Source organism: Gadus morhua, chromosome 7 (genome assembly GCF_902167405.1).
Source record: "Gadus morhua chromosome 7, gadMor3.0, whole genome shotgun sequence".
In the NCBI taxonomy this organism is placed as follows: Eukaryota; Metazoa; Chordata; class Actinopteri; order Gadiformes; family Gadidae; genus Gadus; species Gadus morhua.
In genome coordinates this window covers 1,825,189-1,840,797 of record NC_044054.1, presented here as the reverse complement: position 1 = coordinate 1,840,797, position 15,609 = coordinate 1,825,189, and the positions used below count along the sequence as shown (strand labels likewise).

Below are 15,609 nucleotides of genomic sequence, written 5' to 3'. Positions count from 1 at the left end.
GTGTTGTTCTCCGGGGCTGCAGCTGGATACTATTGAATTTCTGTGGCAAGGAAGGCGAAATCATAGGAGTTGAACTTCGGTTGAGATCTTTGAACAGAAAACTATTCAAACAAATAATATGCATAGATAAAAACGAGTATAGCAACGTTAGACTTGCCTGCAAATAAAAATATATGCTCCAACTCAAGACTTGCGTTTAAAGTTGCTCGTCGGACTGTAAACAATTACACGCCGACGGATGAGGAATTCTAGCCCCGGATATCCGGCACTACCGGTGCCCCGGATATATCGTCCCCATAGGTAGCTCGTTGTCATAGCATACATTTCGAGATTGGTGTTCCATGAAATACAATTTATGAAATTAAATGAACCAAACAGCAAGTTAAGATTTTGACTTCGTTAATAGAATAATGTTACAACTTAAAAGACATTCCCACACACGCTTTGTTTCACAGTCAGTCAACGCCTGCCCTCTGATGGACAAAACGAGAACTGCGGGCAGTATATTTTTTGTGGCCAGATTACACACAACGACACACTCTAATACACACTACTGCATACACACACAGACAAACAGTAAACACAAACACTTATTCATACACACTGTGTGGTAACCCGGCTCTATCAGCCCGCCTCCGATCAAGGAACAAGAGTCTGATGCTCAAACTGCCGACAAGGCACGTTTATTAAATCCAAAGAACTGAAAAAAAGGGGAATCACCCGTCAATGCAAACTATAACAAATAAAAAATCTGGGCTCCGAGAGCCACTGGGGATGCTGTGGTCGTGTCTCACGCGCTGTCCCGGTATCCAGGTGAGGAGGTCCTGCCGTGGTCTCCTGTGGTCTTCTCTAGACTGGGTCCTGGGGCAAAGGGCAAAGGGCAAAGGTCGGTCGGTCGGTCGGTCCGTCCGTCCGTCCGTCCGTCCGTCCGTCCGTCCGTCCGTGTAGGGCATCTCGCTCCGCTCTCTGCTCCTACATGGGTCCTGCCTTTAGACTACGTCTCAGCTTCTCTTATGTAGCCCTCACCTGGGTCTGATTGGCCTGGCACACAGGTGTCTCCCGTTGGCGTTGAGTGGGACCTTGCCAATGCGACCCTTGGCGCCCTCTGGGGGAAAAGGGTGGTAGACAGCTCGTATTACCTGCCCTCTGGGCTTCCAGGCCCGCCGTGTCGGGGCCGGGTTGCCACAACTGCTGCATACACAGAAACACACTCCTGCATATAAACACACATACACACTTAAATACACACATACTGCACACGCACACACTCAAATACACACACTACTGAATGCACACACACACACGCTAAATACACACACACACAATCGCACTTAAATAAACACTGCTGCACACACACACACACACACACACACACACACACACACACACACACACACACAGACACACTCAAATATACACACTACTGCATACAAACACTACTGCACTGAAATGCACACACACACACACACACACACACACACATACGTAAACACACACACACACACAAAACACACACAACTGCACTTGCATACACACACTACTGCGCTCAGACAGACTCAAATGCACACACTACTGCATACAAACACTACTGCACTGAAATACACACACACACACACACACACAAACACACACACACACACACACACACACACACACACACACACACACACACACACACACACACACACACACACACACCCACACAACCCCCCCTCGACTTCAATGGTCCAGAGATGAAACAAAGCTATCCATAATGCATCGGTCGTATGAACCGAGGCGAGGCGAGAGAGAGTTTCGTTACAAAAGATCAAAGACGCACAATCTAATACTCAGAAGAAAGGTTTGCGCCATCACTCAAATCAAATAGATATATCAAGTATGAAAGATATCGGTCGACCAATAGCTGTCGATAAAATAATTTATATTATATGATATAGGCTATACTCTTACTCATTACTACTATACCAACAGTTTTAACACCATTGCTTAGTTATATTATCACTAAACAGTTATTTTTGTACATATTGCAAAATATGCTCCTCATATTGCACATTTCCATTTATTTACATTATTTGTATTTTAGTTTTGCTTTCTTTGCACTTTTGGAATTTATTTCTTGCAAGTATGACTTATCTTATTTTATCCCTCTGTTCTTATTGCACGATGGGTCGGAGATTAACGCAATTTTGATTCATCTGTATCCCTTCAAATTTATAATAAAGCAGACTTTGAGTTTGACTTAACATCTAATTCATGAATTGTAACACGTTCACTTATATTAGAAATATTCAATTCACTCATTAAAATAGCCTAACTCTCTCTCCACAGTTATAACAATTTAAATGCATTATTATTATTATTAATATTAATTAATTAAAATAAAAAAGCATGATGGTTGATGGACAAGGATAAAATCATTTGTACGAATTATCTTGATTAAATCATACACCAAGTTATTCGTTGTTATCATGATAACTTGTAATGTTGTTTTGTGGTTGCTGTTGTTGACAAAGATCCTCTGTTGACGTGTTTGTATCGGCCCCTTTAAGAGAACGCGGTCCAAAATAACATGAATGAAACGTGACCATTCATAAAAAATAGACCGAGGTCGACAAGGGCTGTCCGCCCACGGGATTGGCACCAGGGTTGGACTGGCGTTGCGCCGTAGCCAATCAGCGGCTCGCACTCCAGGATCGATGACGCAGTGCTCCATTGAGAAAAAAAAAACCACAGCCGTGTACTGACCGAGGAGCGCAGAGAGGGAATTACGTGCTACGTGGATCCAAACTCGCAACCGTGAGTCCTGCGGACGTTTCTACTCCAGATGTGCGTTATTACCGCGTTGTAAGGTATAATATGGTGTATTTTAACGTTTATTTTGCACGAGTGGACGTGCGCTGATTTATCGCGCAATGGGCGAAACTTCAAACTCGAACGCCATTTTACGCGAATGAAAGCCACCAGACCTATACACGCAGAGACCAAAACAGTTCGTTGCTGTTGTTTTTGTGTAGTTGTTGTGATCGCCTCCCCGTCTCGTGCACGGTGATGTATTCGAGTCCCGAGTCTTATTTTATGAATGGGTGAGGAACCGGCCCCCCACCCCCCACCGCGGGGGTGTCGGGTTGCAGTTCATTCACAAAGCGAGGGTGGACTTGGCACGGGTCCGAGGGAGGGAGGGGGGGAGGGGAGGTAGAGAGAGGGAGTGAGGGAGAGAGAGGGGGGGGGGGTGGAGTCGAGTTGCAGTGTTTCGGAAACTTTTCATTAAAATAAAAAAATGATGATAGTTCGATGGGTTGTTTATTCAATGCGGGACGTCCCGACTAAAGACGGGTGCGTGCATTCCTGTCTGTGGACCAATCAGACGCAGGCTGCTTCCTTACGGGTTCTGTGTTGTTTTTACGCGTGGATTGCAGCCTTTAAAAAAAAGTGTTTTTCCGGTGAGTAGCCGGGTTGAGTTTGATGCCAGTGAGGCGGAGCTCAGAGCAATGTGTGTGTGTGTGTGTGTGTGTGTGTGTGTGTGTGTGTGTGTGTGTGTGTGTGTGTGTGTGTGTGTGTGTGTGTGTGTGTTGGGGGGGGCGAGATGCTATTGGGGCTCCGTCGTGTTGCGGGGATGCGTTTAAGTTGATTTGGTGTCAGAGTGACAGCCAACCTTACCCTGGACGGTTGGCTGTCCTGCGCGAAGCACGAATTAAAACCATCACTGCTCCGATTTATCTGATTGAGACTTTAATAATAAACTTTGCTGCAGACATGCAACTTGTTAAAATGTCCTTCCGCCCCCACGATCCGTATGAGATATGGAAAGGCAAACCTATACTGTGAAGTGTGTTACAAAGTAATAAGGAAAATACTAATTACACTCACACACAGCCGCATTCAAACACAAACAAGCACACACACACACGCACGCACACACACACACACACACACACACACACACACACACACACACACACACACACACACACACACACACACACACACACACACACACGCGCGCGCATACACACACACACACACACAAAACTCAACAAAGCGAAGCCCTAATAGTCACCTAATGTGTTCACAGAAGGAGGTCTCTCCTCCTCCTCCTCCTCCTCCTCCTCCTCCTCCTCCCCCTCCTCTCTCCCACCTGGGCCTTCTCGGAGAGAAGGAGGTGAATCTCCTCCCACAAGATGGACGGTTTCTACGACCAGCAGGTTCCGTTCCTGGACCCCCGGAGCGTGAGTGACAGCACACAATTTTATTGGCATAATGATACTTTATTAATATTAATAATAATAATTAATAGGGTTAGGGTTCATAATCAACAATTTACACCCCCCATTAATCCGCCCCCCCCCCGTTCTCGTACTATATCGTCAGGTTTTATTTTATTGTTCGGTTTATTATTTTGTACATTTGTAATGTAATATCTTTGCGTTTCAGAAGTGCCCCTCGGAGCCCCCTAGCGGCCGCTCGGCGACCGACAGGAAGCGACGCTTCGTGGACACGGAGCTGGCTCAGGAAACGGAAGGTCTGGCTCTCTAATTAATCATTAACCTAATGGGCTATGACACTGTCACTAAGGAAAGTTAACCACGGAAAAAATGCTCTGCTAGTATAGCTGTGTGTTAGCATGGCGCTAAGTGATGTCCTTATTAAACCACACACACACATAGAATCACTCACACACACACACACACACACACACACACACACACACACACACACACACACACACACACACAGAATCACACACACACACACACACACACACACACACACACACACACACACACACACACACACACACACACACACACACACACACACACACACACACACACACACACACACACACCCTGGCTGTGAATCACCCTCACACAAACTGCAGGGTTATGAAACCATGAACACACACTTATTACTTTATTGTGTGTTCCCGGTTTAATATGTAGGTGTGTGTGTGTGTGTGTGTGTGTGTGTGTGTGTGTGTGTGTGTGTGTGTGTGTGTGTGTGTGTGTGTGTGTGTGTGTGTGTCACTCAGATCTCTTCCAAGACCTCAGCCAGCTGCAGGAAATGTGGATCGCAGAAGGTACGCACACACAGCAACACCCAACCCCCACACACACTTAAATGCACATTAACACACACACACACACACACACACACACACACACACACACACACACACACACACACACACACACACACACACACACACACACACACAGAATCACGTATACATGCACAGCGACACACACACACACACACACATACACACACACACACACACACACACACACACACACACACACACACACACACACACACACACACACACACACACACACACACACACACACACACACACACACACACACACTAACTGGTTCTAACTGGTTCTAACTGGTTCTTGTGTCCACAGCCCAGGTCCCAGATGAGCAGTATGTTCCAGACTTCCAGTCAGATAACCGTGAGTCCCCCTACCACTTAACTTAAAGATCCCATGTCATGAAACTGTAACTTTCTAAGGTTTTCTAACATTAATATGTGTTCCCCTAGCCTACTGATGCTCCCCCAGTAGCTAGAAGTTTATTTATTACCATTCATTTATTACCTTTCTTTGATTGAAAGTCCAGTTTTGAGAAATTTCTGAGCTTGGCTATTGAATCATTATCTTCCATGTTTGCAGTCAGAAATGTTTTTTTTTAAAATAAATAATAAATAATAATAAATAAATAAACAAACTGATGTAGTGCACTTGACTGCTTAAAAGAATTTAGAAGCATCCTGTAAACACAGTGGGCACACGCATACGCCCCCTTCAGTGAGGCAGAGGTACTGGCTGCCTCATTTCATGCTTTTTCAGCGCGGTTTTATGTCAGATCAGCATATTTAGTCTTGCTGCAAGACTAAATATGTTATAACCATACATCAAATATATTAACCAGTTTAAGTAAAGTGCGATCATACAATAAAGGTGCCTACACACATTACATTGGTGACAACGGTGAAAAAGCAAACTGTGTTGAGCGCATGTGCTCTACCCAGTTTGTGAGGGATTGCGCAATTCTCGGTGGGGCAGCACTGCTCGCTGCCTCAGCCGGCCTCAGCTCGCGTATTTCCCCTCAGGAATAAAAATGATGACAATTATTGGAATTATTGGTACATAAATAACACTCTGACCACAGATCAGTAGACAAATACCAATATATAATATTTTCTTATTTTTTTAATTTTATCATGATTCGTTTTTTTGCTTTTCATGATGACATGATGACAGATGCCTCGCCTGACTGCACGTCACTGATATCTTTGTATTATATGATATTATTTAGATGTAGAGCTCCAGGAGTGTGTTCGTGTTCTAGAATATTTACAGAACACGGCTAAAGGCTATGTGCGCCTCGCCATTGCGATACATCCACTGTAAACAGAGCGCATGGTACCGTGGCTGCAAGCTGCTCAGGGCCACACCCCCACCCTCCTCCTTGACCCGCCTCTCTCCTCCTCATTTGCATTAAAGCAACTGACACAGAAACGGCACGTTTGGGGAAGCTCAATGTGCGACTGGCTCGGAGTGGCTGTAACTCTGCACCACGGCTGAATTTCGGCAACGTCTCCAAATACTGTGTTTGGGGCCCACTAATACCTATATTAAAGCATCCATAAAGTAGCATGCCACGGGACCTTTAACCCTTTAACCTTAACCCTTGACCCTGACCCTACCCCTACTCCTCAACCCTTAACTCTCAACCCTTAACACTCAACCCTGACCTTAAACCCAACCCAGATCCAGAGTGGGTTGGCTCCACCATCACCGGCCCCCCCGGTACCAACGAGGCCAACGGCGACAGGATATGATGTCAGAGCCAATTACAGGCTTCCTACGAGAGAGAGAGAGAGAGAGAGAGAGAGAGAGAGAGAGAGAGAGAGAGAGAGAGAGAGAGAGAGAGAGAGAGAGAGAGAGAGAGAGAGAGAGAGAGAGAGAGAGAGAGAGAGAGAGAGAGAGAGAGAGCAGTGTGTGCGTCAGCTGAACAATGATGACGCACATAAATAAATAACCTGCTGCTCCCAGCCCTCGTTAATTGCAGTTTTCGGACCGAACCGTCGTGTTTTAAACGCTAGTGAACGCCCCCCTCCTGTAACAATGGAGTGAGAGAGAAAGTTGTCTATAGAACGAGGATGTGATTGACAGTGGCGGATTAGCGAATTGGGGGCCCAAGGCGAAGATATGTATGGGGCCCACCTCGTCCGATCTTAAAAAGAGAACGGAGGAAAAAAGAATGCTGACTGAATGGTGGACAGGCAGGTAAAGCTAAAGTGTAGCACTACACAAACTAATAGTAACAATGGAACCCAAAAGAGAATAAGGTTTCAGATAACCCCTTTCTTTGCCAAAATGCCAGGAAAATTAGAACTGTTTATTCTTTTTTTTTAAGATCAAATCAATATCGATATAACCGGCAAGATAAGTAGTTAGGGTAAACCCCCACAAACAGTGATATACTCAGCAAAACATCACAAACAGCCATACACAAAAATTGCCAAGATGAATAATTTACTTTGTATGGGTGAGTGAGGTTGCAATTCGAATTGCACTTGAGATTGACATTTCAATCATTCTGCAAACAAACCCATGTGCAAGATACAGGATATTATAAGTGAATTGAAATTACAGTTGAGATTGAACATTTGAAACATTCTACAAACAAACCTATGTGAGAGAGAGAGAGAGAGAGAGAGAGAGAGAGAGAGAGAGAGAGAGAGAGAGAGAGAGTGAGAGTAAAGATAGATTGTTCTCCACACCACACCATTCTGACACAGGGTCCTCAGCTAGCTGCTGCTGGTGTAGCGGCATGTTCAACGCTTTGGACGTTGTGGTTCCTGTCTGTTTCCCCAACAGTGGCCGTAATAAGTGTCTTCTTTTGCAGCGTAGTGAAATACTTACCGGCATCTTTTAGCTTTTATCTTTTATTTGAGCCGCTTGGGTAACTTTATTCCCTAACCCTTGATTTTATTTTCTCGTGTAGACTCGTCTTGCTTCGTCTCTCTTTGTGTATTTTTTTGAGGATCGTTGGGGGCCCCCTACTATGGGGGCCCCAAGCGGCCGCGACCTATGCCTCTATGGTAAGACCGCTACTGGTGGTTGACCCCCAGTGTGTGGCTCTCTCTCTCCATCGTGGTACCGCTCTCTAGCTTGCCCCTGTAGGGGCGGGGTGGGGGGGGGGGGGGGGGGGGGCATCTTAAATGTGGTTGAATATATCGCAGCATGTTTCCCCCCCAACCCCCCATTCACTGTCAGGTTGACAAAGACTCATCTGTTGGTGTGCTTTCATTGGCTGACGGACAGCGTCTTACAATAAGTCCATTTGTCAGAAGAAAGAAAAACAACACTATATCTCTGTGGGTACAGTGAGGATGTTCATAGAACCAAGCACTAACCATCACTAGGTTAACCCATTCCCCGTACACAACACAGATAGCTAGGATAAGGTGCTACGCCATGCTAGGATAAGATGCTACGCAATGTGAAGTACATATACATTGCTAAGTGGCGTACATTTACTTGAAGAAACACATTTCAATCGAAACGGCTTCCTATTGGCCGATCAGTGTCACGTGAGCCCCTCTGCCCCCTCAGCCAATGACGATGCCTCATTGTGCCCACAGTGATGTTCCACGGTCCACCGCTGAGCAAGGTGAAGAGAGAGGCAGAGCCCGGTGAGGAGCCGCCCCCCTGTGGCCACGCCCCCCCGGGCAGGGGCCCCGCCTACAGTCACAGGTACACAACAACTCTCTGTTATAGTCGCTCTCTCTCTCTGTCTCTGTCTCTGTCTCTCTCTCTCTCTGTCTCTCTCTCTGTCTCTCTCTCTCTGTCTCTGTCTCACTCTTTCTCTCCCTCCCTCCCTCTCTCTCTGTCTCTTGCCACCCTCACCATCCCACCTTTTTGCTCAGTGCCTACGAAAGCAAACTAGCGGGACTCGAACCCGCACACCCTCCGGACTCTGCCTTGCCATGTGGCTCCACCCACTCCACTGCCTCGCCACGCCCCTTACAGCGGCAGGGCCCGCCGTCCAATCGGGGCTGTGCCCCGGGCCACGCCCCTTCCCCTGGCCCCTCCCACCAGCACCTCCACCCACCTCACCAGCACCACCAGCAGCAACGCCACCACGCGCTCCAGACGGCCAATCAGAGCCAGCGCTTTGCCATGCCCCGCCCACTTCTCTGCGGCCCTGAGGACGGCTTCCAGTCAGACCAGAGGTGAGTCGGCAGCCTCCCGTTAAACTCCTCCCCTTCCTCCTCCCGTTTTAACTCCTCCCCTTCCTCCCCTCGTGTTAACTCCTCCCCTTCCCCCTCCCGTTTTAACTCCTCCCCTTCCTCCTTCCGTGTTAACTCCTCCCCTTCCTCCTCCCATGTTAACTCCTCCCCTTCCCCCTCCCGTGTTAACTCCTCCCCTTCCTTCCTCGCGTGTTAACTCCTCCCCTTCCCCCTCATGTGTTAACTCCTCCCCTTCCTCCTCCCGTGTTAACTCCTCCCCTTCCACCTCCCGTGTTAACTCCTCCCCTTCCTCCCCCCGTGTTAACTCCTCCCCTTCCTTCCTCCCGTGTTAACTCCTCCCCTTCCTTCCTCCCGTGTTAACTCCTCCCCTTCCTCCTACAGGTTCCAGCGGCAGCACTCGGAGCCCCTCCCATACGCCCCCCCCCGGGACGACCGCGCTCCCCGGGCGCCGTACCCCCCCCGCCCCCGGGCAGCAGCGGGGCCCACCACCCTGTGACGGACGGCCCCTCTACCAGCGCCACCTCTCCGAGCCGGTGGCCCCGCCCCCCCAGCGGGGGTTCAAGCAGGAGAGGGTGGACCCCCGTTACCCCGGCAACGAGCAGCAGCAGGGGCCGGGGGCCTTTCACCCCCGCTCCATCAAGCAGGAGCCGCGCGACTTTGGGTTCGACTCGGGTGAGTGACTTACAAGTGAATTACAACCGACTTACATAAGAGACTTACAAGTGACTTACAAGACACCTCCACCCTTTGAAACGCTTAAAGGCTGTAAAGGGCTTTGGGTTGGACTCGGGTGAGTGACTTACAAGTGAATTACAACCGACTTACATAAGAGACTTACAAGTGACTTACAAGACACCTCCACCCTTTGAAATGCTTAAAGGCTGTAAAGGGCTTTGGGTTGGACTCGGGTGAGTGACTTACAAGTGAATTACAACTGACTTACATGAGAGACTTACAAGTGACTTACAAGACACCTCCACCCTTTGAAATGCTTAAAGGCTGTAAAGGGCTTTTGGTTGGACTCGGGTGAGTGACTTACAAGTGACTTACAACTGACTTACATGAGAGACTTACAAGTGACTTACAAGACACCTCCACCCTTTGAAACGCTTAAAGGCTGTAAAGGGCTTTGGGTTGGACTCGGGTGAGTGACTTACAAGTGAATTACAACAGACTTACATAAGAGACTTACAAGTGACTTACAAGACACCTCCACCCTTTGAAACGCTTAAAGGCTGTAAAGGGCTTTGGGTTGGACTCGGGTTAGAGACTTACAAGTGAATTACAACCGACTTACATAAGAGACTTACAAGTGACTTACAAGACACCTCCACCCTTTGAAACGCTTAAAGGCTGTAAAGGGCTTTGGGTTGGACTCGGGTGAGTGACTTACAAGTGAATTACAACAGACTTACATAAGAGACTTACAAGTGACTTACAAGACACCTCCACCCTTTGAAACGCTTAAAGGCTGTAAAGGGATTTGGGTTGGACTCGGGTGAGTGACTTGCAAGTGAATTACAACCGACTTACATAAGAGACTTACAAGTGACTTACAAGACACCTCCACCCTTTGAAACGATTAAAGGCTGTAAAGGGCTTTGGGTTGGACTCGGGTGAGTGACTTACAAGTGAATTACAACCGACTTACATAAGAGACTTACAAGTGACTTACAAGTGAATTACAAGTGACTTACATAAGAGACTTACAAGTGACTTACAAGACACCTCCACCCTTCGAAACGCTTAAAGGCTGTAAAGGGACTTTGGTGAGTGACTTACAAGACACTTACAAGACACTTACAAGACACTTACAAGTGACTTTAAAGAGACTTACAGCGCCTTTTAACCACTTAAAGTCTGCAATTGACTCTGCAATTGACACTTTGGGTGTGACTCGGATTAGGGACTTACAAGTGACTTACAGCCTTTAAACCATCTCTTAATTCTGTGTTCCTAGACGCCCAGAACTGCCACTCGTCCTTCGGAAAGTCGCGGGCGTCGTTCTACCAAAGTAAAAGTGCCTGTGAGTCGCTCTGCTCCGGCATCGAACCGGGAAACAACTCCACATCATGGTTCACTGTAACCCTTCCTAACCCCCCTGTTAAAATGTTGTGTTTAACTCCCGTAGCTTCCCGCTTTGCCTACGACGGAGAGGCCAACCTGTACGGCTACGACGACGCCTGTGTGGTCCCCGACCGACTGGAAGGTAAACGAATCAATGTTGACGAGAGAGAGAGAGAGAGAGAGAGAGAGAGAGAGAGAGAGAGAGAGAGAGAGAGAGAGAGAGAGAGAGAGAGAGAGAGAGAGAGAGAGAGAGAGAGAGAGAGAGAGAGAGAGACACTGAGACAGTGAGAGAGAGAGAGACAGACACTGAGACAGTGAGAGAGACAGACACTGAGACAGTGAGAGAGAGAGAGACAGAGACAGAGAGAGAGATTTGTGAATGTGTTTGAATGTACATTCACAAATCAGACTTGAGATTAATATCAAAAATCTCAAGGCACAGTATATAGGCCGACAACTACAGTGGAAATACACTTAATCCTTTTCTGAAAACTTCCTCCACTCACTTAGGTAGAATAACTCAGTGACAAAACAGGAAGCCCACAATAGCTCCGCCCCTTTCCGTAGTTTGTAGTCCTGCCCAGGCTCTGTGCACCCGCCCCCTCTTACTCTAAAGTCCCTCCTCCCCAAACCAGGCAAGGTGAAACAGGAAGTGATGGCCTTCGGCGAGGGCCCGCCCTTCCAGAGGCGGGGCTCCCTGCAGCTCTGGCAGTTCCTGGTCACCCTATTGGACAACCCGGGAAACGCCCACTTCATCGCCTGGACTGGAAGGAACATGGAGTTCAAGCTCATCGAGCCCGAGGAGGTGAGCGCCAAAGACATGACCGATCCTCCCCTAGTTAGCTGGTTAACCCATAGTTAACTAGTGAACCCATAGCTAGCTGTTTACCCATAGTTAGCTAGTGATCCCATAGTTAGCTGGTTAACCCATAGTTAACTAGTAAACCCATAGTTAGCTGTTTACCCATAGTTAGCTAGTGAACCCATAGCTAGCTGTTTATCCATAGTTAGCTAGTGATCCCATGGTTAGCTGTTTACCCATAGTTAGCTGGTTAACCCATAGTTAACTAGTGATCCCATAGCTAGCTGTTTACCCATAGTTAGCTAGTGAACCCATAGTTAGTTGGGTAACCCATAGCTAGCTGTTTACCCATAGTTAGCTAGTGATCACATAGTTAGCTGAAATAAAGCGGTGAGTTCATCACCGTACCTGGTGCTTAGACAGGGGATCCCTTACACTTAGTGACAGGACGTACAAACGTACATCCCTTAACCACAATGTGTGGTCATTTAAGGGAACTTAAGTGTTTTAAAGGCTTCCAGTAACCACCCCCAGGACCACCAGCCCCCCCCCCCCCGTCCTCAGACCTCCGTCCTCACCCCCAGGACCACCAGCCCCCCCCCCCCCGTCCTCAGACCTCCGTCCTCACCCCCAGGACCACCAGCCCCCCCCCGTCCTCAGACCTCCGTCCTCACCCCCAGGACCACCAGCCCCCCCCCCCCCCCCGTCCTCAGACCTCCGTCCTCACCCCCAGGACCACCAGCCCCCCCCTGTCCTCAGACCTCCGTCCTCACCCCCAGGACCACCAGCCCCCCCCCCGTCCTCAGACCTCCGTTCTCACCCCCAGGACCACCAGCCCCCCCCGTCCTCAGACCTCCGTTCTCACCCCCAGGACCACCAGCCCCCCCCCCTCCTCAGACCTCCGTCCTCACCCCCCGCGCTCGCTGTGGTTCCTCCCCCCAGGTGGCGCGGCGCTGGGGCATGCAGAAGAACCGCCCCGCCATGAACTACGACAAGCTCAGCCGCTCGCTGCGCTACTACTACGAGAAGGGCATCATGCAGAAGGTAAAGGCACGTCGCGTTCCTACCCCTCCTCCTCCTGGCTCCGCTCCCCTCCGCTCCCGGCGCTCCGACCTGAACCGACGCAGGCAGCACCGCCTGACAGGGTTAAAGGTCAACCGGGGGTTAACCCATGTAGCATAATGTCGTCAGCATACACTGCAGTAGGGCTGTACGATATATATTGTCTTTGTATCTGAATCATGATGCTCGTACACCTGGACTGAAAAAACGTATATATATATATATATATTAGGGCTGTCAAGCGATTAAAATATTTAATCGCGATTAATTGTATTATCGCCATGATTAATCGCTATTAATCGCGATTAAATTATTTTTCCGATATCGTGCGAGCTTACTCTGACGACGTCACTCTGCTTCGCATCGACCTCCAAATCAGCGGCAGGTCAAAGGTCAGGAGGTTATAACTCCCCCGTCGGCCATCTTGAGAAGCTATAGGACCGTCAACAACCTTGGCCCCACCCCCGCTAACCCCCTCTCTCTCTCCCGATTGGCTCCCGGCAGGTGGCGGGCGAGAGGTACGTCTACAAGTTTGTGTGTAACCCCGAGGCCCTCTTCTCCATGGCCTTCCCCGACAACCAGCGGCCCAGCCTCAAGGGGGAGGCCGACGCCCCCCTGCACCCCCCCCCGGCCCCCGCCGGGGACGAGGACCCCTGCCTCGCAGCGGGGGGCCGCTACGAAGAGGCCACGCCCTACCCAGACGGGGGGGCGCAGGGGGGGCTGTCATTCCCCGACAGCTACCCCTATTAGCCCCTCCTTCTCTCCCCCTCGCGCCCAGCACTGAGGGGGAGATGGGGGGGGGGGGCTGTATAGAAACTGTACCCGTGTCCTCGGACCCCACCCCACCCCGACACTGGGACCCCTGGGAGCAGCCTAAGCAGTGTAGCCGGCCTCGCTACTTAGGGTCAGCCCACGATGTCGGAGTCCACTTCTATCGGAAAAAGCGGAGATGGGAATACCGTGATGTCAGTGGGCGGGGCCTCAGCCCCGGGGGGGGGTTTGTAATCTAAACTCAGGACTATGGGTCGCTATGGAGACGGGACGCGCTCACACGGGGCTTGGACTCCGCTTCCCTCGCTTACGTCCCTCCAATCACGCTCTCCAGGTGGTCATCCACAGGCCCCTCCCACACGCTCCCACAGGCCCCTCCCACACGGTTCACACACATGTTCACCCATTCATACACCAGTCACTCATTCATACACCAGTCACTCATTCATACACACGTTCACCCATTCACACACACGTTCACCCATCATACACACGTTCACCCATCATACACACGTTCACCCATTCATACACACGTTCACCCATTCATACATACGTTCACCCATTCATATACACGTTCACCCATTCACACACACGTTCACCCATTCACACACACGTTCACCCATTCATACACATATTCAGGCATTCACCCGCCGATTAACCCACGTGGTAATCGTTGGATAGCAGGTTGAATACACATGCTTTGGGCAGTGGTCGTATTATTAACCCATGATATTAGTAGACTTCCCCCCCCCCACATCCACAAGCTCTGGGATCTGAACCCTGAGAGATATATCGTCTCCCCCCCCCCCCCCCCCCCCCCCCCCCCGATCCAGACCACGATAGCCTTCATGTCGTCAACTCAAAGTGATTGAATTGTATTTTTGTAACGCAGTTGAAAAAAAATACTAATAAGGGATCAGTTTGTGGATTCTGTCGTCTTTCTACCGAGTTGTATATTGAAACACTTTTTGTTGAAACACTTTTTGTGGTTGTTTCCCCCTTTGGCTTAAAAAGCATCTATGGCACTAAAATCAAAAAAGGTATTTTTCTCGTGACTTTACTACAAACTGTCCTTCTGTATAATTCCGACTGACTTTATTACCAATAACCCCGCAATGGCATTGTACCCATATATATATATATATATATATATATATATATATATTTTGTATAGGTTGTTATGAGCTTCAATGTATGGAGAATGAAATCCAAATATAGCCAAATATATATTTTTGGAGGGGCGGGGAAAGGCGGGGAATGTTCTGCAATTTAAGCAGCTGCAAGGTTTTAATTCCATGGTTTAATGTCTAGAATCAGAGAGCGGACTCCACTGCGCCCCGCCTGGACGGTGGCGGTGGTGCATATTTAGTCTTAATATGTTGACTTGTGTACCATTCGATTCCCGCTGTGGGATGACGTAGCACCAAACGACTCGGGAACAGAGATGTTTAATACGATAATATTTGTGCCTTCTGTAATTTCTGCAATTTTTCCTGTATACAATAAACTTTTAATTCAAACAGAGTTTGGAGTATGCGTTATGTGAATCGGATATTATGCGATTACATATTATATTATTTGTCTAGGTATCTTCTGTACATGTTTGAAATATTTTCAATCAATACAGTGTCTGTACATTA

The 15,609-nt window shown here is 48.6% G+C and overlaps 1 pseudogene; it reads left to right on the top strand.

Moving 5' to 3' along the window:
- Positions 1-2,701: 2,701 nt before the first annotated feature.
- Positions 2,702-15,493, top strand: LOC115547424 (ETS translocation variant 5-like; annotated as a pseudogene).
- Positions 15,494-15,609: the final 116 nt, after the last annotated feature.